Below are 27,635 nucleotides of genomic sequence, written 5' to 3' on the forward strand. Positions count from 1 at the left end.
TGATTTCGAAGGAGAAGACCGCAAGTCCATGGAGCAGTACATCAAGGAGCTCACACTGGAGGCGTCGATGAGAGCGTCCACTAGGACTCGTCAAGGTGTGATCATCAAGCCCGGGCCACATCCTAAGCTCGCTCCAATTTGGTAAGCAATGAAGAGGTAACACAATCTATCCAACAACAAGTAGCATCTACAATAGATTCATCCATGACTGTTTTTAAAAATAAGTTAGATGCAACTTTTGAAGATAAATTTGATGAGTTTTTAAGATTTAAAGTTGGCCCTCTCTTGGCCGATTTTATAGGTAAAGATAAAGCCTCTACCACTGCTAGCCAAGCTCCTATAGATCAAACGAGTAGTGGAACCAATGGAGCGGTGCATATAGCCGGTCCGATCGGGCCTGATGGTCGGTCAGACCGCGACTTCGCCACCGGGTATTACCCCGGCGGTCAGACCGGGACTCAGGCCGGTCTGACCGCGCCTCTAGATGTCGGTCAGACCGGGCCCTGGGCCGATCAGACCGGCGCAATAATACCGATTCAGGGGATAGATCCATTGACTAATGCTAGTTATTTGTATCATCTTAGAACATTTGATCCTCTTGTATCTACTGCTGAGAATAATCCCCAAGTTCCCCCACATGTTCCTAATGCTTATAATGATGTTGCTAGGGGGTATCCTCCCGATACTAGGCAAGGCCAATATAGCCATATTGTGCCGCAAACACAACCTATTAGGCCACCAAATCCACCACCAAATCAACATAGGCCTGATAATATGGAGGAAATAATTAGTAGGATTATTAGGGATAAATTCGGGATTGAAACTAGGAATCGTGCTAAGGTTTACCAAAAGCCGTATCCTGACTATTATGATAATGTGCCGTTTCCTCGTAATTATAGAGTTCCTGAATTTACCAAGTTTAGTGGTGAAGATGGTAGGACCACATGGGAGCATGTAGGTCAATTTTAGCGCGATGTGGTGAGGCTAATAGTGATACTTTTAAATTGCGCTTGTTTTCTTTATCTTTGTCCGGTACCGCTTTCACATGGTTTACTTCTTTACCGGCAAATTCTATTCATACTTGGGCTCAATTAGAATAAAGATTTCATGATTATTTCTATACGGGAGAAACTGAGCTTAGGTTATGTGATTTAACATCTGTTAAGCAAAAATATAATGAGCTTGTCATTGATTATATTAAGAGATTTAGGGATGTTAGAAACCGATGTTATAGCTTGAATATAACTGATAGAGATTTGGCTGGTCTTGCTTTTAATGGTTTAATTGCTCCTCTAGAGAAAGACTAGATGGCCAACAATTTCTTGATGTTAGTCAACTTATGCAAAGGACTCTGGTTCAGGAAAGCCGGGTTAAGGACAATAAAAAAATTGTTAGACCATATGAGAAAAAGCCTAATGTTAATGTGATTGATTACCCTGAGGCTAGTGATAGTGAAGATGAGGGTGATCATGATATGTATGTTGCTGAATGGTCATGGACTAACAAAAACAAGCCTTTTGTTTGCTCTAACCTAATGCCGACTCCTCATAAAGATCGGCAAAGTGAGGTTAAATATAATTTTAATGTGATCAAGTGTGATAAGATTTTTGATTATCTTCTACAAGAAAAACAAATTAGATTACCTAAAGGCCATATCATACCATCTCAAGAAGAATTGAAACGTCGAGCTTATTGTAAATGGCATGATTCTCATTCTCATTCTACTAATGATTGCAATGTGTTCCGACGATAGGTTCAATCGGCCATAGATGAAGGACGATTGAAGTTCACCGATAGCTCTAAGATGAAGCTTGATCATGATCCTTTTCCGGTGAATACAATTAATTTCAATGATAAGAAGGTGTTGATTCGGCCGGAGCAAGCCGAATCTACTAAGAGAAAAGGAGTAATCATTGGTGAACTAAGGCCAAAGATGATAGTGCCAAAGAAGCCGGAGGTTGGTGTTGGAAGGAAAATAAAAGTGAAGCTTCAACTTCTAAAGCTCCTAGGAAGACCAAAGTGACCCTTGATATGCTTTTAGAGAAATATGAAAAGCAAGGTGGTGAGAGAGCTCGCAACAAGGGGAAAAGACCAAGATCACCTCCTAGGGAACAATTTGGTCACTCGCCAAGACGGTCGCATTCACCTCCATATCATCATTCACAAGACATACCATGGGGTCCCTATCCAATGCTGCCGCCAGGTTATCCTTATCCTTATTACATGCCATGGGAGGCAACGCCGCCAATGTTCAATCATATGCCTCCAATGCAATTCAACCAAGGGTGGGGAGGACCAAGGAAGCCAATTCATTAGCGTTTGTCTTCACCAAACAACGGGCCAATGAGGAAAGGAGAGAAGGAAAGCGTATTAAGGTGGAGGCAAGGACTTCGGAAGTGATTACCATCAAAGTGGGGTCTCATGATGTGCCAATACCTTCTGGAGATGAAGTTGGAGAGTCCTCAAGCAAAAAATCTGAAGCCGGTACCAGCTCATCGCAGTCGGCATGAAGTTGGAGAGTCCTCAAGCAAAAAATCCGAAGTCGGTACTAGCTCATCGCAGTTGGCCGGTCTGACTAGGCCTTCTGGCCGGTCTGACCGGGCCTTCTGGCCGGTCTGACTGCAGCCATACGGCCGGTCTAACTGGGCCATCAGGCCGGTCTGACCGCCGACCCGACGATGGTCCGACCGACGCCGCAGGCCGGTCTGACCGCCCACCAAATGTCGGTCTGACCGGCACATCTGGCCGGTCTGACCGGTGGTCTACGCCTGGTCTGACCGGGCTCCAGCGCTGGTTTGATAAGAGGTTTGCAAAGGGCGATGTGAGGGCTTCATCGTCATTAACTAAACCTAATAGGGGGCATTATTTACCTCCTGGAACAGAGTCGAAACCTAGGTGGATGCCTAAGGATTTGACGGCTACTCAAAGGAGAAGGTTGCAACGTCTTCGGGCCCAAGAAATAAGAGAGAAAAAGGCCGAAGAGCAAAGGGATAAAAGGTTCAGTGAGTTGCGACCACCACCGGTATGGAGGTGTAAAACCATAGAAAAGGAAGAACCGGTTGTTGTAGAGGAGAAGGAAGAACAATCGGTTGCTAAAGATGAGTCATCTCCAAAAGAAGACATGGATATCAACATGGTATATATGTTGCCTATGGAGTTTTGTGCTATGGATGAAGCCGAGGTTGCTCAATTTTCACTAGGTCCTAAAGATGCGATTTTTGAGAAGCCCGATGAATCAAACCGTCATATGAAGCCTCTCTATCTCAAAGATCATATTGATGGAAAGCCGGTCTCTAGGATGCTTGTGGATGGAGGTGCCGCCGTGAATTTGATGCCATACTCGTTGTTCAACAAGTTAGGGCGTGGAGATGATGTGTTGAAGAAGACTAACATGATTCTCAATGGCTTCAATGGTGAACCAACGGAGGCGAAGGGTATCTTTTCGGCGGAGCTTACCGTGGGGAACAAGATGTTACCAACCGCTTTCTTCATCGTCGATGTGCAAGGTAACTACAATGTTATTTTGGGTCGTTGTTGGATCCATGCCAATTGTTGTGTGCCTTCTACCTTGCATCAATGTTTAATTCAATGGGACGGCGATGATGTTGAAATTGTTCAAGCGGATACATCGGCCGAGGTTGCAATGGCCGATGCTACTTTTGAGCGACGTCATGGGAATATTCAATGCTTATCGGGGAGGTTTCTTTCTAGCTATGATTTTATTAGTATCTCCGATGGCAAATTTGTACCTATCTCTGTAAAGCCGGCTAGTGTAGCACGGCTAAGCCATATAAATTTGTATAATGAGTAAAGAGGCTAATTTAGAGTGGTTACAAAAGAGGGTGCAAGAATATCGGTCTACAAAGAACGATATTGGTGAAACTATTGAAGATTTTGATGAAATGGAGAAGCTTGGACAAGGGTTTACATCGGCCGATCCATTGGAGGAAGTAGACATAGGTGATGTGAATACATCGACTATTATGTATCGGCAGTACCAGCCGATCATGCATTAACCCAAACACTTGGGTAATATTTCTTTAAGTATTTTCCATTGAGCGCTCGTCCATAAACTTCTCCATCAAGTCCTTGCAACATGTAAGCTCCTTTGGATACAACCTTATAAATTTGAAATGGCCCCTCCCAATTCGGTGACCACTTGCCGAATTTGTTATCTCGAGTCCCTATCGGCAAAATTAATTTCCAAACAAGTTCACCTTCAGAAAAAGACTTAGGCACTACATTCTTGTTATAATGTCGAGCAACCCGTTCCTTATCCTTGGTAACCTTTGCAAGGGCTCGTAATCTCGATTGAACCAAGTCTTCCCTTTCATCGGCCATGAGATTATAATACTCATTGGCTGTTAAATCATTTTGCAACTTCGTTCTTCTTGAGCCGATTCTAACTTCCCATGGTAAAACAGCCCCATGTCCATAAACAAGCTTATAAGGAGGAACTTGGATCGAACCATGACAAGCCATCCGATAGGACCACAATGCTTAGGCCAATCGAGTATGCCATTGCCGAGGATAATCAGAAACTTTTCTCTTAATCAATTTGATCAAGCTCTTGTTAGACACCTCGGCTTGCCCATTGGCTTGTGCATAATATGGTGAATTCAACAACTTGATACCCATGCTATCGGCAAACTGAACAAACTCATCAGACACGAAGATTGATCCTTGATTGGTTGTAATAGTTTGAGGAATACCAAATCGATAGATTATATGTTCTTGAACAAATTGTATAGCATCCCCAGAATCAACTTTCTTCAAAGGAATCGCCTCTACCCACTTGGTAAAATAATCGGTTGCCACCAATATAAGCTTATGTCCTTTGCTCGATGGTGGATTAATCATACCGATCATATCAATTCCCCAACCTCTGAAAGGCCATGGTTTGATGATAGGATTCATAGCCCGACGCTGGTGCCCTTTGAATTGCTCCAAACTTTTGACAATCTTGACATCCTTTGTAATACTTGGAACAATCCTCTAGCATTGTCGGCCAAAAATATCCCGCTCACCGAAGCAACCACTTCATCTTATAGGCTGATTGATGAGTGCCACAAATTCCTTCATGTACCTCACCGATTGCAACCATAGCTTGATCGGTACTTAAACATTTAAGCAATACCCCATCAATCGTCCGATAATATAGCTCATCATCCAACAAGGTATACTTAAAAGCTTTATAGCGCAACTTCCGAGAAGCCGATTGGGATGGATTTTACAAATAATGATGTACATCATACCTCCAATCATCGGCTGTTAGTGCAGCAACCTCCACTCTGACATCCTTGATCATTGGCTTCTATCCCGATGCCCCTTGAGCCAAATCATTAGCTTTAATATTATGTTTCCGAGATACATGCTTCAAAGTCACCAGCCGAAATTCGTTCATCAACTCTCGGCATTTCTCGTTATAAACCATTAATGTATCATTTTTGCACTCATATTCCCCTGCCAATTGACTGATCATCAGCAAAGAATCACCCATAATCTCAACAGCATCGGCTTCAACTTCTTTGAGTAATTGCAACCCTTTGAGAACTGCTTCATACTCAGCCTGATTGTTTGTCGTATAAGGTTTAATAGTGTAAGCAAACTCAAAACTTGCCCCCCGAGGGGAAATTATAACCAGGTCGATGCCACAACCATGAGTGCACACTGATCCATCGAAAAACAAAATCCAGGGCACAATCTCAACCGAGCCGATTGAATCATCACGATGATCAACAGTAAAATCGGTTATAGCCTGCCCGTGACTCATACCGAAGATTGAACTCCATTAAGGAAAATATCCACTTTCCAACCCTTCCTTTTAAAATCGGAGCCGATAACATATACTTGACCACATCGCCTTTGCATATTACAGTGCATTCAATGGACAATAGATAATGCCTTAACCTCGTACAAGAAAAATATAAGCACAAACACAACTTTTCCACAGGAGAATACCTTGTCTCTGCATCCAAAAGCCGACGACTTAAATAGAACACAACCCTTTCTTTCCCTTCAAGCTCCTGAATCAAAACCGAGCCGATTGACTTCTCACCGGCCGATAGATATAACCCAAAAGGTATTCCCTTTTGTGGAGGAGTCAAAAGCAGAGGAGAGCTAAGATATTCTTTAATATTATCCAAAGTCTTTTGCTATTCTGCCCCCAAGTAAACTTTTGATCGGCTTTCAATCTCAACAGTGGTGTAAAAGGCTCTAATCTTCCAGACAAAATAGAAATAAACCTTCGAACAAAATTTATCTTGCCGATCATCTCCTGCAACTCTGTCTTGTTCTCTGGAGGCTGAATTTTCTTGATCGCATTAATACTCCTTTGAGTTATCTCAACCCCCCTTTCATGAACAAGAAATTCCAAAAACTGGCCAGCCGACACACCAAAAGCACATTTTGTCGGATTAATCTTCAGGCCATACTTCCTAGTTCTCTCGAAAACCTTCCTCAAATCGGCTATGTGGTCCTCTATCTCTTTAGACTTAACAACCATATCATCAATGTAGACCTCGACCAACCAGCCGATCAAATCATGATATATGTAATTCAAAGCCTGTTGATATGTAGCTCCAGCACTTTTCAGGCCGAAAGTCATCACAACCCACTCAAATAAGCCGATTGCACCAGGACACCTAAAAGTTGTCTTATGGATATCTTCTTCGGCCATAAAGATTTGATTGTACCCTACATTACCATCCATAAAACTCAATATCTTGTACCCTGAAGCAGCATCAACCAGCTGATCGGCTACTGGCATTGGATATTCATCTTTTGGGGTAGCTTTATTTAAATATCTAAAATCAATGCACACCTTGACTTTGCCGTTTTTCTTGATAACAGGAACTATACTAGAAACCCACTCGGCGTATCGACAAGGACGAATAAAACCAACATCATATGAACGTTTAATCTCAACCTTGACAGGTTCGAGCATATCGGCTTTACATCTTCTCGGAGGCTGTTGGTGCGGTCTAACCGCTGGTTTGATAGGTAGCCAATGTTCAACAATTGATCGGCTGAGTCCCGGCATCTCATAATACTCCCAAGCAAAGCAATCTCTGAATTCCTTTAGGAGCTCTATCAGCTTGGTTCTAAACTCTGGAGATAAATTCTTACTGATGAATGTCGGCCTTGGTCGATCACCTGGACCTATATCAATTTCTTCCAAATCATCGGCCAACATAAAACCCTGTCCTTGCTTGTCATCGAGATCATCTACCGTGTCCTTGGTGTAGACGTTTGAACCCTCCACGATGCCCCCAAAATAATAATTTGGGCTCTCCGTCTTCAATTGGCTGTATATCAGAATCAGACACCTTTAGAAAATCTCCTTCCCAAACCTTTCCAGACAAGCAATCAAGGCCATCCATCTCCCAAATAGCTAAATCAGCATTGGCAACATTAACTGACCTGTCGGCTAGTACAATTTCTATCTAATCGCCTTGCCATTAAATCAAGCATTGATGCATGGTTGAAGGAATACAACAATTAGCATGGATCCAATCCCTTCCAAGCAACAAACTGGAGGAGCCCTTCCCATCGATGACAAAAAATGTTGTGGGAATAGTCTTACTGCCGACTGTCAGCTCTACAGTCAAAACTCCTTTGGTTTCTGATGGATTGCCACCAAAGTCTTTGAACACTATGTTCGTCTTGATGAGATCTTCAACATTCCTGCCTTGCTTCCTAAATGTGGCATAAGGCATCAAATTCACTGCATCCCCACCATCGACCATCATCTTGGACATCGGCTTCCCATTTACATAACCGTTTATATACAATGGTTTAAGATGTCAATTCTCTGTGCCTTCTGGCTTCTCAAAGACTGCTTGTTCTAGTGATAAAACCAACCTAGCCGATGCTTCTTCAACTTCATCAACATCGGCTTGTTTGGCCCCAAATTCTGCAGGTAGTATGAAAACCATGTTAACCGATGCGTCACAACACTTTTCCCTTTAGCCAATCTTTCTGCTTCATCGGCTGTGGCCTCATCGGCTGTAGGAACTTGAGTCTTAACGCGCCACTCCTGCTTCGGCTTTGCTTTCTTCAACCGATGGTTGATTTCTTGCTCAACCTCTTGAAAGCGTTCCCTGTTCCTCAACCTTTGAACCCTTCTCTTCTGATTCTTTGTAAAAATACCAGAGGGACACCATTGAGTCTTTCTGCCCTCATTGCCCTCTTGGTCACGATCTTGGTTCACTGGGCCCAATCTTTGATGAACAGGAACCCTTGCTTGCCTTAGCCGATTACCTCTATTATACGATCGGCTTGAACCTTCTGCAACGTTGCTGCACCCAGGACAGTTTTCAATAGATGGCAGCCTCATACCTTCATTCCAGCAAAATCTGAAAAACTCACAACTCCAATCAGGATCAAAACCGCCATCATCTTCTTCATAATGCCTCTCCTGCTGCTTGTCATACTTCTTCTGGTACTTGTTAATAATTTTAGTCGAATTCACTTGAAAACCTCGGGCTTTCCCTCCATCGGCAGTTCGGCCAGCTGTATGCACCATATTGACAGGAAAAGGATTGCCATTGATGACCTTCATCGGCTTCTTGGAGTCATCAAACTTTATTTTTCCTCCCTCGATAGCCGCCTGAATCTGCTGTCTAAAGACTTTGCAATCATTAGTAGAATGGGATCCAGAGTTATGCCACTTGCAATACCTTCTTTTGCCCAATTCCTCAGCTGATAGGATTGTATGACCGGCAGGAAGTTGAATCTGCTTCTCCCGAAGTAACAGATCGAAGATCTTATCAGCCTTAGTAATGTCAAAGTCATACCTCTCTTCTTTTCCAGAACACTTTACCCATTGGCATGGTATAATCTTTTTGCTTCTAACCCACTCGGCTGCTGCTACCACGGAATCATCATCATCATCAGATCCATATATGTAAGGACAGACATGATTGACCTTTTTAAAGTTCTTCCTAGCTTCTGCAAACCTCTGTTCATGCAACGTTACCTTTTGTGCAAGATGTGACAAACTATCAAAATCCTGGGACGAGAATTTTTCCCTGATCGGAGCTTTCATACCCTGAAAAGCCAAATCGGCTAACTGGGCATCAGTCAAGCTCAAGCTATAGCACTTATTTCTCATCTCTCTGAATCTCTGAATATAATCCTGCACAGGTTCATCATGCCTTAGCCTAATAGCTGTTAGATCAGACAATTTCATCTTATGAACTCCGCTATAGAAGTAACTATGGAATTGCTTCTCCAAATCGGCCCAACTGTTGATTGATCCACATGGCAAAGAAGAAAACCAAGTAAAAGCCGACCCAGACAAAGACAAAGGAAACAACCTAACCCTCAAAGCGTCCATAGCCGATGCCTCACCACACTGTGCTAAGAATTGGCTAACGTGTTCATAAGTTGAGACACTGTCCTGCCCTGAGAATTTTGAAAAGTCTAGAACTTTGTATCGGTTAGGCAGCTGAACCCTCTCGAACTACTCAGGGTATGGATGCCGATACAAGTTTCCAGCGTCCTTTGGCTTAAGCCTAAACTGCTCTCTCATCACATCTACAATCATATCAGCCCATGGTCTCTGTTGAGGCACCCCCTGCGCTTGCTGTGGCACAAGCTCAAGCTGATTGTATTGAGGAGCGAACTGAGGCTGAGCCGATCCTCCCTGCTGATATTGAACTTGTGGCGATGGAGGCTGATACTGGTAGTTCAAATTGCCCCCTTGGTAATTCTGAAAATTCGGCTGTATGTTGCGCACCAAATGTTCAGGAATAACTTGAGGTATTACCGATTGATCTGGTTGCACATTATGAACCAAATGCTCTGGGACAACTTGATTTGCAACGTGCTGCCTCGGCTGATTATCGGGCGTTCTGAACCCAGCCGATGCATTTAGCAAACCTTCCTGCTGAATCGGTTGAGCAACCTGCTACCTCGGTGGCGTCTGCTGAATTGGCTGTTGCTGAACAGGATCGACAGCAGGCTGAGTTGGTAAAAACATAGCTGCAACTTGCTCTTGAGTTAGCCGAGTCACATTTTGCCCAGCATGTTGCGGCTGCTCTCTCACCAACAACCGAGAATTGATTAGTTGACCTGGTGCCGATGATGGTGCAGCAGGTGCAGGAGCCGATACTGGTGCTGTCGGCTGAGCTGGTGGCGCATTGGGAGCAATTGGCTGAGCAGTCGGCTGATTATTAGTGATCAAGGGCCGATAGTTTGGGAAGACACCTCCTGGCAAATAAACTGGTCCTATAGCCTGATACTCGGCTATTGAGCCGTCAACCATTGACTTCACCATGTTTGATAAAGTATTGACTAACACTCCAGATTGATTGATCAAAGCATGTTGCACGGCATAGTCAATCCGATCTTGGAAATTATTGAACTGTATCTGTGCCGTGTTGCCGTCTGGGTTAAGATCCTCACCTTGGACTCCCTGAGAACCATCACCTTTATCACCTGAGCCATCTGCAACACCTTTATCACCTGATTGAGCTGTACCATCTGAGACCTGTTGCACTTCTCCATCCTTAGAAGAACTTGTCCAAGGAACGTCAGCAACCAATTTCATCTTGTATCTCTGAAAAATTGTTCCTTGGCGGGTCTCCATGAATGAGTTCAAGAATTGGTTCTGTGTTTGCTGCAACATTACCTCGAGATCGCCTCGAGATCCTTCTACTGTCCAGGTGTCAATTTGTCTACAGTGATGGGCACGATGTTACTCTCATGAACCTCAGACCCACCAAGCTTCGGGATCCTAGATTTGGGAGGACCCTCTTTGCCTGCCGAAGACGGCGATGTCGGTAGCTTCTCAGCCATGAGAGAATGCTGTTGCGGTTCTGACTTCTAATATGTCCCATTGGGTGTGGCAAAAGCGTGTTGATGTAAAAACACAAGGCCTGGGAGATCTGCTTAACTCCAGTGCAGGTCCAAAACTTGCCTTTGGGTGTATGAGCATGCCAGTTGATTTGATCCTACAATCAACAAGAAAACAAAGACGAAGAAACCGCAGTTAAATCCATAAGCGATAGCCGATCGGCTAGGTGCCGATGACATATCATTTATCTTTGAGCCGATGTCATATATGCATCAATCGGCAGTCATGAATAAGAAAGAAAGAACTAAATTTACTCGATCGGCTGTAGATATTAACAATATATAATCCTCATATCGATATATACTTAAATCAAGTGATTGGGATAGATCGGTCGCCATGCCGAGACAGTATAAATCACTTAGATCGAAATATATACTAACAACAATACTTATATATATATATATATGTGTGTGTGTGTGTGTATGTATTTGTGTATATATATTATATATATATGTATATGTATATATATATGTATACGTATATATATACGTATATATATACGTATACATATACATATACATATACATATACATATATATATATATGCACACATGTATACATATACAAATATATACTACTATTCATTCTTCGCCAAGAGAGCTATCACTTCACAACTCAAGTCCGGGAGCAGTCGTTTTTCCGGCTGCAGCATCTCACTAAGCAACATTGCAAACTATTCGTTACACTAGTACTGCTCGATCAACTAGTCCCGGGATTGCATTCTCTACTGAACTAACTACTGCTTTCCGAGGGAAAACATGTATACATATACAAATATATATATATATATATATAATATACATACATATATATATATATGTATATATCATATACATACATATATATATATATACACATGTATACATATACAAATATATATATATATATAATATACATACATATATATATATGTATATATCATATACATACATATATATATATATACACATGTATACATATATTATACATATTATATATATATATATATATATATATATATATATATATATATATATATATATATATATATATATATATATATATATAGTAAATTTGTTTGGTGCTCCATGGTGCCCGGGCACCATTGTTGAAATTGAGTATATACCCAATTCAAATGAGTATGAAACTTTTTCAATTACTTAGGTATTAACATTAACTACTTTACTAACTAGTTCAAAGCAAGTTTGAACTGAATTTGAACTTGTTTTTGTTAGATTTTGATTGTAGGTATATAGCATCCATACATATAATTAATTAGGTATGTAATCATGGATTGTGAAATAAAGTTAAATTTGAGTTGTTTTGTTGATAGGTATAGGCATGAATCGAATTATTATAACTAGGTATATACTCACAATTTGAAAATTTTGAAAAATTTGAGTGATTTTGTGCATTTGATACCATAGTGCCCGGGCACCATGGTGCCCCATATGAGTGTATATGTATATGTATACATGTGTGTGTGTATATATATATAGGGACACTCATATATAATATACATACATACATACATATATAATATACATACATACATACATATATATATATATATACATATATATATATATATATATATATGTGTGTGTGTGTGTATATGTATATAATATATATATATATATATATATATAGATATAGAGATATATATATATATATATATATATATAGATGTAATATATATATATAGATATATATATATCTATTATATATATGCTATATATGTATATATCATATACATATATATAGTATATATATATATATGTATATATACATATATAAACATATACATATATATATATGTAATCATATATGTATATATATACGTATACATATATATCTATATATATACATATATATATATATATATATACACGTATACATATATAGATATATATATATACATATACATATGTGTATATATATATATATATATACATATATATATTCGTTGCATAGCCGATCAGATAAATCTAGCATGTATCGGCTAATACTCCGATACTACTCTATATTAAGATATTAAAGCTGGTGAAATATACTAAACAAAAGCCTAATATACTTAAATGCAACAAGATCTTAATATAAAGGGCAGATTTAACATGTCAATCGAGTATATTGGACAAATATAGTTAAATCAGGTAAGATCGGCTGAAACCCTGATGCTACCCTAGTCGGCAACCAAAGACAGGCTAGAGATTGAGATTCTAATCACGACTCATAAGATCAAACTCAACTGATACAGCTATAAGTATAAAAAGAAGGACAATATCTAGACAATCAAGCCGTTGGATGTTTCATAGAGTGGTAGATGTCTTATATAATCTAAGTCAACGTCGGTATTTAACCTAATCGGCTGCCTTCTAGTAGCAGACGTTAGCCGATTGACGGTTAGATAGCGGTGTTGCCAGAGATTATGTAAGATATATGATAACTCGACGAATTACATAAACAAGATTAGAGTATCATAAAGATAGAAGCACACTAATCCCGAGAACACAAGCCGCCATAACAAGTTTTACCTCTTGTTGAAGATCGAAACCGATGCAGCTGAACCCGAAAGCAAGAACTCGTCGAAACAAAAGAAAAGTAAAAGGGTGGCGATGCGTCGAGATTGTATTGATCGTGTGTTAGTTTGATTACATGGGGCTCGGGGTCTATTTATACCCAAGATAACTTATCTCTAACAAACTCTAAGATACCATAAGTCTTTGCGGCAAACTTTTGCCCAAACATATCTCTAAGGAAATTACATAAAATATCCTAATTAATATATACAATTGCCTTCTCAGAACTCTATCCATGCACGGCAATCCTCATGAAGCTCGTTAACCCAACCCGACAACGTATACCGTGTCACATTGTCAGATTCAACTCAATCGGCTAACCTTGTCCGACTCGAACTCTCCGGATTAAGGTCGCAGCCGATTCGGACTTAGCCGATTCTTACTCTGTTTCCGAAACGATCTTGGACTTGGATTCCGCTTCAATCTGATCTCTATCTTCGATACTCGGATTACCAAATTTGGTCGTTAACAGCGGCACAGCGAGATGACGAGCCGGTGAGAAGAAACGGTCGGCCGAAGGGGCACCGGCTGCGACGAACGGTGACGACGACGACGACGACGACTGACAGGGTTCGGCTGAAATCGAGAAGCGACCGAGGAACTGGGCAGTGAGCAAGCATATCAGGGTGAGTGGTTCAAACACCAGAGAGGCAAAGTCTAGAATTCGAAAAGGGAGAAGGCGAGAGGATTCGATGGTGGCATCAAGTCGGATCGGGCAGAGTGGCGGGGAACCGACGAGAGAGGGAGAGAGAGGAGGGGAAAGAGAGGGGTTTGATGTGGGTCCCACCGTAATTTCTTTATTTTTAAGCGGACACTCACTAACATGTGGGTTCACAGTTTTTTCTGACTTTAAGTGCCATGTCATCGTAACATATGTGCCACATCAGCCTAAACCTTGTATAAACCCTCTTGGGAACTTATTTGTATTGGTTTTGAAAGTTGAAAAACATGTTGTATATGGTATTAAGGTTTAGGGATGAATTTCAGATTCGGTGATAATTTGAGGGATTTAAGCGAACTTTAATCATATCCTTTTCTGTTATTATTCCAAATCGGGCGAGTCTACTCCCTTCGTCCCCTAATATAATGGATTTTAATGTTTTGCTTGTATTGTTTAACCATTTGTCTTATTAAAAAATTAAAATTATTATTTATTTTATTAGTGACTTACTTTATTATCCAAAGTATTTTAAGCACAACTTTTTATTTTTTATATTTGCATAAATATTTTAAATAAGACGAGTGGTCGAACCGTGCTAGTAAAATGTCAAAATCACTTGTATTTGGGCACGGAGCGAGTAACGGAAGTAACTAGGTCGTACCCCCGCGGCAAAGCCCCGGACCCAATAAAAAACATAAAAAAACTTAAAAGGTGAAGAGGCATCAACAAATACAATGAAATATTTTGGTAAAATAAGAATTGTGTGGATAATCTAAACATTGCAAACGTATAGGAGTAAAAGATAGCAAATTAGATGTGCCTGAAGCCCTGAACATTGCTAATAGCATATTAGTTTACTAATGCATACGGCGTGTCAATAATATTGGCAAATGAACAGGAACTGCAGCATCTCAATACACACATTACAAAATACATCATAGGCATAAGAACATCACCATCAAAGACCAAGTGTGTGCATACTGGTGGTAGCATATACAACCTAATGATCTTGCATACTGCATTACATAGAGAGGTACTCACAACAACAAACATGGAAAAGTTTGTAGCATTGTAACTGAATGAAGAAAAGGAAATGATAATGGTCAGCCTCCAGGTTTGGTTCTCGTTTGCAACTTTGCATTGATAGTAGACTACCAGGATAACAACAAATAGATGGCACCAATAAACAACTTGATCAACCTGCATGAACATGTGAGAAAAGGGAATCAAGTAGAATGCCATGATATTACTGCCAAATAATCAAAGAAGAATGTGTTCGGTTGTGTTTGAAAAACAGGCAATATGATAAAATTGAAGTTGCAAGTCTTGGCAAATTAAAGTTGTTTTGAACTATATATACTGAGCTCAGTATACATACATAATTATCCGTAATTTGTTTCAGTAAGCTGAAAGTAAAATGAGAGTAAATGGCATATACTATAGTGTGCTTTAAGAAGTAAAACAATAGGACAACCTTTTTTGTGTGTGTTTGTGTATGTGGAGGCACAACTGTTTAACTGAATGTATTTTTTTTTCATTTACAGAAATGATCAACCCATGTATATCCAAGGAAAGATCAACTAATATAAACTTTAAAAGAAAATTACCTTTGTATTTAGGTGAAGAGCTGCACAGTAAAGTGGTAACATACAAGCACACGGAAGAAGCATAACACATCATATATCTCTCAATTTGATGATTTTGGGCACCATGCACTACAATTTGGAAATAGTGAAATCTGCATTTGTATAAAATATATAGATGTTAGACCAATCGATGCAAGATATAAACATAGAAAGATAGCGATGAAAATACCTGGTAAAATTAAGCACGTTGATTCACAATATCACTGAATATTTCAGTATACACGACATTATGTGGGATGAAGCAATATTATCGAATTAGTCCTCAACCACCAACTTCTACATGGAAGCCATCACCACATGTAATTGCAGATAGTAGCCTCGCATCACAGCTAGTGGCAACTGTAGGAAATAGATCAAGCAATCAGGGTCAGGCAGAGCAAAACCAGAGAGAAAAAAAACAGGGAGAATTAGAGTGGGATGCTTAATTTCTTAACCCTTACAGATCTCTATGAATTGAACAGGGATTGGGTACTCAGGTCTGATGTAGGGTGCATTCGTGGCAGAAGGACTTCATGGTACAGAAAGAAAAGTAACACTACAAAATATAGAACAAAGGCTAACAAATTTATGACACATTGGTTGTTAGCTCACCTCTTATTTGTTTTGCCTAATATAGCAGCTTTTCCCTCACATTTTGACTCACAAAGAATTTATTCGACAGGACATGGACATGATGTTAAGGCTATGCACTCACCCAAATTGAACTGGTTCTTAACACTATTCTCATGCACTGGTGTCTGGTCTGACCTAGATGGATTTAAAGGAAACATGAATAATTCAAGAGATAGAAGGAAATACACACAGCTAGAGTCATAGAAGCTAGCAGGCAGGACCTCTGAACCCCCAACCCCCTGGGAAAAAAAGAGCACAAATTACAGATTACTATATGCAATCAATAGGTGGAAATGATCCTCCTAACACACCATTGGATGTTCTATATTTTGCATCTTGCTTTTGCAGAACTTCCATTGATAGTCTAATTTAAATTGGGCAACAAAATAATCTGTCACAACATTGATATATAAGTCCATTCCAATTTGAGCTAAATTTTATATGTAATAATGAAAAATAGCATATACAACTATTTTGCATCATAACTCATAAATTTAGGCGCAGTCCAAACATGAATTTCTTGATCTTAGTTTAGTTCTCTTCGAAACTACTGCACAATGTAGCCCTCGAGCTTCGGAGGCCTGAATCTCCACCAGGTGTCCTCTAAAAAATGTGACTACTACATAACATTTGGTTTAACTAAATGGAAGCAGGTCAGCAGCAGGCTGAGCGGAGGAGACGCAGGGAACCTGGTGTAGCAGCAACACTATATGACTGCAAACAACAATGACGGGAAGAAATAGGTCAGGTGATGGAAGGAGAGGATTGGAGGATTACCACGGATTGGGCTTTTCTGGAGGAGCCTGAGATAGTTGGAGCTGCAGCAATGGCTACGACGACCCGATCTTTAGGTCGGTTGTGGGGGAAATCGAACTTGAAGCGATTCAATGAGTGGGGAGGAGCTTCGAGGGTGGCGGGGAGTCGAGCTCAGATCGGCAGCGGCAGCGATTTCCTCGAGGCCTGCGGCGACCATCTCGTCCCGGCGATGAAGGCAGCTTGCCCAGTATATCGTAGCTGTGGCAACCGCCACCGCCGTCGTCGCCGTCGGATCCACCGCGGGAAGCCGCCGCCACCGTCGTAGTCGTCGGATCCGACGCGGGAAGCCGCCACCGCCGCCAGGCGGGTAGCCGTCGGCGCCGACGGTGCCGCCAGATCCGCCGCGGGAACCGCCACCACCGTCATCGCCGTCGGATCCACCACGGGGCCGTCGCCGCGGCCGGATCGGGCCGGGGGAAGCCGCCGGCACCGTCGTCGCCGTCGGATCCACCGCCAGCAACGGCCGGATCGGGCCGCGGGAAGCTGCCGGCGCTGTCGGTGCCGCCGGATCTACCAGCGGGAAGCCACCGCAGTCCACCTCTCTCTCTCTTCTTTTCCGCTCGTGCCTTCGTCGTCTTCGCGTCGTGTCGGCGAGACAGGAGGGAGAGGAGGAGAGGGACTGGCGACGCCGGTGAGGGGAGGGGGAGCGACGGAGAGGGGGCAGCGGAGGAGGAGCGACGCCGCTGGTCGGGAGAGGGGAGGGGAGGGGAGGGGGAGAGGCGCCGCCAGGTGGGGGAGGGACTGAGGGGGAGGAGGAGCTCGCGGTGGGGGGAGGGGTGGGAGGGGAAGGCGTGATTAGGGCTAGGATTTCGATGGACGGCCAAAAACAACTCGCGGACGGATCGGACGGTCAAAATTAGAGTGAACAGTGGAACAGTGTTAGGCTGCTTGGCAAAAGAGCGCAGGATGCCATTTTCATATGGTAAAGTTTCCAAAAAATGATTACATTTAGTTTGCTGCTAAATTTTAAGTAACTATATAAGAAATTCTTGGCAACTATGCCAAAATTTGATAAAATTTGCCCTAAAGTTTTTATAGATAACCGCGATAGTTCCAAGTCCAACCCTATCGTTCCCGAACCCCTCGCCCTATTAATCAATTAGTTCCTCTCTCTTCGTCTTTCCCCGAAGTTCCCCACCCAAGGCGCCGCCAGTCTCCACTTCCGAAGAGAGTAGCGAGGCGATGCAAGGCCTCTCACGCTCGACGCTACGACTCTGCCGACGCCCCACCGTCGGCTTCTTCATTGGCTCTGCCCCGCCTCTAGCGGTTGCGCGACGAGCTACCCCGCTCATTGCGGCACCATCAGATCTTTGGAATCCAATTTCCCGGTCTGTTATTGTCTCCTCCCGTTTCTTATTTAAGAAACTAATATGCTGAGAACCTTGCATCTTGCGGTGAATTTTGGATCTGTATCGCGACAAACTTTTGGAGTTAGTTTTTTTCCTCTCCGTACAAATTATCTTTTCCGTAAAGGCCCGAGTTATTCTTACTATGGTACATAGTATATTTACATCTTATTTCAGCTGTGGATGCTAAGATTGGCCTTTTTTTTTCTTGTGTGATAGATTTGCTTTTGGACCCTGGGGTATGCAACGCTATTTCGGAGTTAAAAGTGAGAATAAGCCGTGTAAGCGGGACTGCACAAACATCGGGTTCAAACCTATCAGCAATCCAATGAAAGAAATGTGTTGTGGCACGATAGAGCATAAGCAGAGCAATCTGATTCAGCGACCAATTAAGGACGTTACAGAGAGTAACCAGAAGACTACTGATGTTAATGTTACTGATAGCAATCATACTATTGATGTTGATAAAGTTGCATGGTGTGAACACATCTGTCAGCATAGCAGTCACCGTGATGGTACTATATATAAGTACAAACTTTATTGGAAAAATAATTACCAAATTGATGTCACTAACCGTGAAGAGAGTAAGTGATTTCAACCTCTGCTCCTATGAATTTTGTTTCCTAGGATAGTTGGCAAGCCTATGTGGTTTACAAAATCTTAAGGTTAATTTGCATTTTTCTCCATTACTTTTACTAGATTACATGCCTTATGGCTGGCCCTATCTATTGGTGCCTAAGCCACATGTATACACGAAAAAACACTCAAGAACAAGTCAGTTCGACCTTTAATCTTTTGTGGACATTTTGGCATTTTCCATGCACAGATAGGGTTAATAAACATTTTTGCTTACCAATGGTTTTCTACCACTTGGCACAAATATGAAGTGTTGTTGATGGGGAGGGTATGAACCAACCATATCTACACCAATATGTTATAAATATCCAATGTTTTTGGATAAAATAGGTCTGACAAGGCTGAACATGTGGATATAGAGGTCGTGGTGTTAGCTGGTAGCGGACATTAGCGGGAAGAGGACGAGCGACTTGGTGGAGAATGGCTACATGTGCAGACTGCCCTGGCACTGCCATTGCACTGTAGGATAACACAAATCCATGTATGTGGCCCTCTTGCTTGCGTTGAGGAGCAGAGAAGCAGATCTTCTCATGTGATGTGAGATCCTAGTGTAGTGCTGCAGAATGGTCGTGGTGGATCCACTGTGTCATCGTGGCTGGATGCAGTGGTATATCTGTTCAGTGCAGAATGATGGTGAGCGACAAAACCAAAGCGGATCATCCAGTATGATCAGCAGTCGATGGGAGGAAGGGTTGTCGGCTCAATGGGTCATTAGGTGAGAGACTGAGAACGTGGAGAGAAGATGAAACAGATTGGTTATCTGATTGTGTTTGATTCAGTATGGGCAAAATTGTTTTACGTGGATTCCTACCCATACCCAAATTCACATGGGTTTTTGTTTTTGTACCCATACCTTAGTCAAAAGATGTGGGTACTGGGTATGGTTTTGAACATTGGCTTACCCATCACAGCCCTACTCTTATGTGGCTGGATTTCAAAGGATTGGAACGTAGGGAAAAAGTTCACGTGAGGGGATGAGGTTTGGGACCTTGGTGATGGCGCTCCATGGTGGGCAGCCAGCCGAGTGAGGGTTGGTTTTGGCGGTCGGTACAGAGGAGGATGCGGCCTCCTGGGATGCACAAGGGACATGGAGAGCAACAGAGTTTGGGTCAGGAATGATTGTCTCCCTATCATGGGCAACTTGGTGAACACAACTTGGAAAATGCCAATGGTAGCATACGTAGACCTAGGGCATAGCCGGCGTCACTTCTCACCTTGGGTCTTGTGGCATAAGCCCTAGCAACTGTTGCTGTGGTTGGTGGGCTGAGCAGGCCCATGGTTGGCTTACCTGGACCATTGTAATCTGGTCCATGACACCTACTGATAATGTGGAACAATGCATAGTTTATTTTATAATTTTTATTTGCCTACTACAATAGCTAACAATTCTAACATGGTATGTGATCTTTGCTGAAGCTCGGGTGGAGCCAAAGAGGTACTCGATGGACACAGGATGCATTCCTAATCCTGAAAATTGCCTATACCATTTGACATGTCAAATGGTGCAGATTTTCTCATTGAAGTTGGCTAAAACTACTATAAACAGTGGCCCATTACAGTTATATGGGTACATTGCAGCACGAGATCTTGTGGATGACATGCTTAATTATGTTTTCAATCGCAGCAGAGATGATCCCATCATCGTGCAGGAGGTACATATCTATACTTATCTGCAATAATTTTATATTACGTGCATAAAAGAGATGCATTTGAAGCCTACCTTCTGATGGCACAACCATTTGATCTCTTTTAAATTATATAAGAGCCAAGGTAGAGCGATGAATGCATAGGATAGAGAATGGGTTAAAATCTGCCATTGATAGCAGTTTTTCTAGATCATACAAGGCCATAACGTAGCAAATAAGCACACAATATGCCATTATCGTTTACAAGCATGGTACATCCTAATCTTTTAAAGACTTGAGAATTTGCACAGAATGTGTGCAGGAAGCAGATGAAAATAAAACAATCGACTAGGGAGCAATTTGCTTTGAAAAGCTGTTTTCTTTGTATGTGTTCTGTTACAAGCTCTGGTTGTTTCTCTTCCTTTCGCCTTGGCCTGCTGCCTTTTCTTTGCAGCTGACCACCAAGCTCTAGTGCTTTCTCTTCGGTCGCCCTTGCCATCATACATCATCTGGATTCATTGGGATAGGACAGTGTATGCTGCAAACTGGATTCATTGATAGTTAAGAGGTTAATTTGACCAAAGTGTGTCATTAGTTAATCATAGACCTGCCTTTTGCTGATGTGGTACAGAGCATAGATTAAATGAGCCTCGGTAGACAAAGGATTTCTACAACTCACTCAATGGACTTTAGATACCTATCTGACACAGGTATGCTAGTGTAGAAGTGCTAGTGTGAGGATCCGTAGTACATTTTAATCTTCAAACAAAATCAAGCAGGATAGCTTTAGACCCTTTGCTACTTACCATGGCTTAGTCATTTTCTTTCTTAACTCTATGCATGGTGGAGCAACGAATATCCCATCAGAACACTTGTCTTTGCACTTTAGGCACACTATCGTTTTGACTTGTTTTTTGAAGTGATGCTTATTTTTATTATTGAAATTTCATTTTAGCTCCTTCAAAGATTTGAGTTGGTGCTAATGCTTTTCTTTTACTCGACTGGTTTAGGTAGTTATTTAGTTGGTCTGTATAGTTCAATTTGGGGATTTTTTTTCTGGTGTGTTGCTCACAGCCGCGCGCGCACACACACACTATTTCACTTAGCTACATATGCAAGAAGGTCTCCAATACAAGTGCATATTACATCAACACTCCTCAAGATGGGCAAAAGATATCAATCATGCCCATCTTGTTACATATTGACTCACTCTCACTAGGACCTAATCCCTTGGTTAAACAATCAGCTGGCTGCTCAGAAGATTTAACGTATTGTAGTCTAAGAGCCCCACTATCGATCTTCTCTTTGATGAAGAACCTATCAATTTCAATATGTTTGGTGTGGTCATGTTGAACTGGGTTGTTTGCAATGTTGATAGTAGATTTGTTGTCAGAATGAGGCACCATGGTATTATTTTTCTCAACACCTGTAGCTCCAATAATAGATTCTTCACCCGCAACATCTCACTTAAACTCAATGCCATGGCTCTACTCAGCTCCCGCGGTAGATCGAGCCACTATCGCCTGCTTCTTTGCTTCACCCACAGACAAGATTGCCATCCACAAAAATACACAATATCCTGATGTAAATCTTGTATCATCCACACTGCTTGTCTAATCAGCATCACAATATCCTTCCACATCCAAGTGTTCGTTCTTTCTAAACCACAACCCCTTACCAGGAGTTCCTTTCAAGTACCTCAAGATCCTATGAACCACCTCTAGATGAGTTGTTCTAGGATCATGCATATACCTACTAACCACACTAACTGCATAAGAGATATCTGGTCTCGTGTGGCATAGATATATCAAACGTCCAATCAACCTCTGATAAGCTTCCCTATCAACTGGGTCACCTGACTGTGCACTTAGGTTGTGATTCCTATCAATGGGAGTAGCACTTGTACGACATCCAACCATTCTAGTTTCTGTTAACAGATCAAGGACATACTTTCCTTGATAGAGAACTATCCCCTTTGATGATCGAGCAACCTCAATCCCAAGAAAGTATCGAAGAGGTCCAAGATTCCTTCACCTCAAAGGCCTCTCCTAATCGTCGCTTTAAGCATTTGATCTCTTCTACGTCATCTTCAGTGATCACTATATCATCAACATAAACAACCAAGATAGTGATGTATGCCCCCCTATGTCTATAGAAAACTGTGCGATCTTCATTACATTGGGAATATCCCATATTGCATTGTGCGATCTTCATTACATTGGGAATATCCCATATTGCACAATGCACGCCTAAACCTGTCAAACCATGCATGTGGGGATTGTTTCAAACCGTACAAGGACTTCTTAAGCCTGCATACCTTCCCAACAGTCTGGCTATTTCCAAATCCAGGGGGAATCAACATATATACCTCTTGTAAATCACCATATAGAAAACATTCTTGATATCTAACTGATGAAGAGGCCATCCAAAGTTAACTGCACATGATACTAAAATCCTCACCATACTCATCTTAGCCACAGGTGCAAATGTTTCATCATATTCAATTCCATATGTTTGACTATAACCTTTTGCAGCTAATCTTGCTTTATATCTATCCACTTTCCCTTAAGGGGCTTGCTTCACTGTAAAGACCCATTTACATCCAACTGCTCTTTTCCCCACTGGTAGTTTCACAAGTTCCCATGTCATTCTTTACAAGGGCACGCAACTCCTCCTTCATTGCATCCTTCCATCTTGGATCTTGCTTTGCACATCTCCAGTCCTTTGGAACAGGCATTATTTGTAATGATGCAATGAATGCTTTAAATGCAGGTGAAATGTGATAGTACGAGATATAGTTTGCAATGTCATGTCTAGAACTAAGGTGTTCAAAACCAAGGCGTATAGGAGGTCTTCCAGCATTAGATCTAGTTTCTTTATGTTGTGCAAGAGGTAACACTACTTGTTCAAAGGTAGGAGAAATGTTACCACTTGTCTCAAGGAGGGAGGAACTTGTTGAAGAGAGGCTAGAGGAGGAATCTAGGATTGGGTACTCAACCTGCTGCAGTTGTTGTGACTCCTTGTCTTGCTCTTGCATTACTCACCACTTCTCTCTCCCTGATTCCGAATTTGACTCCTTTGGTGTACCTTCAACTGTCGTTTATGCATGTGCTCCTTCCTTGTCACCTTCTCCCCTTGGTTCTTATTCCTTCTTTGATATACTCTCATTTCAGTTTGTTGTACTCCTTCCACACGCTCAAGGGGACATGGGATTGTCCCGACAACTACCCCCTCATCCTTCTCACAAATGTCCACTACCATCTCAATAGTATCACCAACAAAACTCAGAATTGACCCAATAACCGCATCCTCATCACCTTGCTTATGTGAATCAACCTCAACTATCTCCTCTCGACTGTCGATCTCGATGATAGTTGAGAACTCTAGAAATTGATAAAGGTTTTCTCGACTCCTGTAATAAGGCTCGAACTCTCGAAATGTTACATCCATTCTAACAAATAACCACTTCCCAATAGGGTCCTAACACTTATAACCTTTTTGGTTAGATGCATAGCCAACAAAGGTACATTTTACTGCATGAGGATCCATTTTGGCAACAGAAGGTCGATGATCTCTCACAAAGCAAACACAACCAAATACCTTTGGGGGAACTTAAAATTCTTGCTTCCCAAGTAAAAGTTCAGCTGGTGATTTCATACCAAGTATCTTGGATGGCATGTGGTTGATAAGGTATGCGGCTGTTATCACTGCCTCACTCCACGTATACTTGGGTACATTCATTTGAAACATTAATGACCGAGCCACCTCTAGTACATGTCGATTCTTCCTCTCAGCTACACCATTTTGATGGGGGGCTCCAGGACAAGTGGTTTGATGAATAATTCCATGATCTAAGACATGACACAAACTCACCATTAATATACTTTATCCCATTGTCAGTTCGAATAATCTAAACCCTTGCATCAAACTGATTGGTAATCAATTTGTGGAAGTCTTGAAAGCATCAAGGGACCTCATTCTTATGCCTAAGCATGTAAATCCAAGTCATACGAATATAACAATCAATAAAAGTAACAAACCATTTCACTTAGCTACATATGCAAGAAGGTCCCCAATACAAGTGCATATTACATCAACAGTCCGTATTAGATCAGTTTGAGTCCTAGTTGGTTGTCTATTTGCATATCTTATACCAAAAATAGGTAGCCTAATATTTGCTTAGGAAATCAAAGAGAGTATTACACAAAGGTTTTTTCCCAAATAACAACTTGAGGGTGACCTGCCCAAATCGGTAGGATCAGAAACTTTGTTGCTCGAGAGCTCAGCGACTGGGCTATCTGCCCTATTGACTTGTTCCTCTCATTTATACTTCATAATAGCTAGGATTTTTTGTGAGTGGATTTTGATGGGTTTATGTACGCAAACACGTGCTATAGTATACATTTAGAAAACTGGGGGTCATCTATGCATACATGCTAGTGCCATAGATTTTGTTGTATGGTTGTTGATAGGTTGCAAATTTCATATGCGGTTTGCAAGTTCACTGTTAATTATTTTATGTTGTCTTCAAGGCACTAAATAGTGGGATAGTGGAGTAGTAGTGCATTCTTAGCTTTCTTCAACAATACAAATCTGCCTCCTCAGCAGAACCAAAATACAAATTCTAGTTCAAATTTTCTATCTTCTCACGTAAGCTAAGTGTGCCGGCAAAAATTGCGGACACCACGTTCCTATAGTGGAAAATAAAAGATATTCATAATTTTAACTTAATCAGGGGCATATGATGACTTCTTACATAAGACAGGTATTAGAAGGCCACTGCACGTAAGACATCAACCATATGTAGAGCTGAAATATGATTTTAGTATGTATAGATAGCTACAAGCATGATTAAACTAATATATCTCAGTTGCAAGTTCATTGCATGTCAGTAAAACTCATGCATGTGCAAGCTAGCAGTAACAGCTTCAGTCTCTGCAAGTTCATTACTAAATAGTTAAAATTTTACAGGAATCTATTATCGAAATGACTGGCCCTAAGAGAGGCATTGCACTGATTCCCGATGTTCTGTTTGAGTTTGACATGAGAATCAAGAATGGGGATGAAGAAGATGACCTACAGTTGATTGATGGAATAATAGAGTTCCAAGAAATATTGTTGCCGGAAAAACCAACCACGGTTCGCATTACTGGCGATTATGGTGATGTTGACATGTGTTTAGCAAATGTTAGTAACGGAGTGGAGGCAACAGTAGAAGTTGCCATATCGGAACCAGATCATGGTTTTGATTTATCTATCAGCTGTGTTCATTTTATGATGGAAAAAAGTAAAGAATTTCACCTTTTCGGTGGAACTATTGGTGAGTCCCGTCAACTAAGAAGATTTGTGATGGCTGTCTTCTTGGATACTGTGATGCATTTGAAGTTCAAGGTAGATCAGAAAGGTTCCAATGTTGTTGAACATTGTTGTTCCTTTGAATCTAAACTGCATGGATGCGCCAGCCATCAAATAAAGCTTGAGAACGCCTCTATCTTAGTGAAGGTGACTTGGTCGCCTTTGATTGAATAAACTGTGTATGTGTGTGTTTCATTTGTTGTTTTCAACTGTGTTATTCTATCTTGCACTGGATGGATGTGTAATCGACAATATATTATAGCCCGTCTGCTGGAACTGAGTTCTGTAAAAGCCATACCTATTTCAGCGAGTGGTAGAGGATGCTTGACCGTGTGTTTTTAAGCCTTTGTTGTTTGTATCATAGCAACAGCTCTTATGTTATTGTCATGTTAATCCAACCTTTTCTTCTACAGCTTCGGAAGACAACTTTGGCATGCACGCGGAAAAACAATAGTGCTGTGCCGCCGCCGCCATCTACCCGTCTCTGTTTTTTATCTATTGTGCAGCCACCGCGTGTACTTTTTATATATATCTATTCACTAGCAAAAATAGGGTTGTAACTGGTGAAGATAATTTTCACGATTGAGAAAACTCTATCAATTAAAATGACAAACTGAAACAAAAAAAACAAAAACATAGCAAAACAAAGTCATAAACCATATATAACATTGAACCCGGTTGCACTCGCTTCATCTGTCATCACACAAGAGTTCGGGTGACTATTCCTTAAGTTGACGCATGTGCATTTTGTTATACCACATGAATCAAAAAATCAAAATTTTGATTATTCAATCAGTAAAAGTTTTTTTTATTGTAAATGAAAAATGTTTGCAAAGTAACAAACATGCCGCACACACACCATAAACAATGATAAATTGAAAGCGAAAATATTTATGAGATGAATTGGAACCAATTGGAATGTCCTCATATCATATAATCTATGGAAAGTCATATCGACTCCCTATAGAACTTGAACACCGGGTATACTGGGCGATCCGGAACTGGAACATGAATTTTGAGAGAGTCGAAGAATGGAGAAAGATGCAGTTATCAGAATTGGAAGAATGGAGAGACAAAACATATCACAACTCTAAGATTTACAAGGAAAGAACAAAACGCTACGCTGGCACGACAAGCGAATCAAGATCAAGAAATTCAAGCCAAAAGATAGGGTACTAATGTTTAATTCCAGGGTTAAATTGTTCAGGCATGGAAAATTATGAAGCAAGTGGGAATGGCTGTTCGATGTCATCAACACCTCGTCACACGGAGCAATTACACTTCGTGACAACTCAGGTAACTTATTCAAGGTAAACGGCCAACGTTTAAAAATAATTCTTGAACCGAATGAAATTCTAGATGAAGAAGTAGTCGTTATCATAATCGATTTCGAGCCACGATGATCTCATCTAAAATTCACTTAAATTCTATAAAATTGTATCATGTCTTTTGAATTAGTATAGTGTAGATGCGTGAAAAATTTGGAGGCCGACCGAGCCCACCAGGGTTTGGCCGATTC

The 27,635-nt window shown here is 41.3% G+C and overlaps 1 long non-coding RNA gene and 1 pseudogene across 7 annotated transcripts; one reads left to right on the forward strand and one right to left on the reverse strand.

Moving 5' to 3' along the window:
- Window positions 1–14,901: 14,901 nt before the first annotated feature.
- Window positions 14,902–17,904, reverse strand: LOC127765191 (uncharacterized). Of its 7 annotated transcripts, XR_008016091.1 has the most exons (5): window positions 17,116–17,897; window positions 16,529–16,577; window positions 15,896–16,065; window positions 15,688–15,818; window positions 14,902–15,280 (listed from the first exon to the last, which is right to left on the reverse strand). It is a non-coding gene; the product is annotated as an uncharacterized LOC127765191 (long non-coding RNA). The 7 variants fall into 7 exon arrangements; XR_008016087.1 differs by having other exon boundaries at window positions 15,896–17,027; window positions 17,116–17,904; XR_008016090.1 differs by having other exon boundaries at window positions 15,896–16,577; window positions 17,116–17,902.
- A 313-nt stretch (window positions 17,905–18,217) lies between these two features.
- On the forward strand, window positions 18,218–26,528 carry LOC127765190 (uncharacterized; annotated as a pseudogene).
- Window positions 26,529–27,635: the final 1,107 nt, after the last annotated feature.

The sequence above is a fragment of the Oryza glaberrima genome, chromosome 3 (genome assembly GCF_000147395.1).
Source record: "Oryza glaberrima chromosome 3, OglaRS2, whole genome shotgun sequence".
In the NCBI taxonomy this organism is placed as follows: Eukaryota; Viridiplantae; Streptophyta; class Magnoliopsida; order Poales; family Poaceae; genus Oryza; species Oryza glaberrima.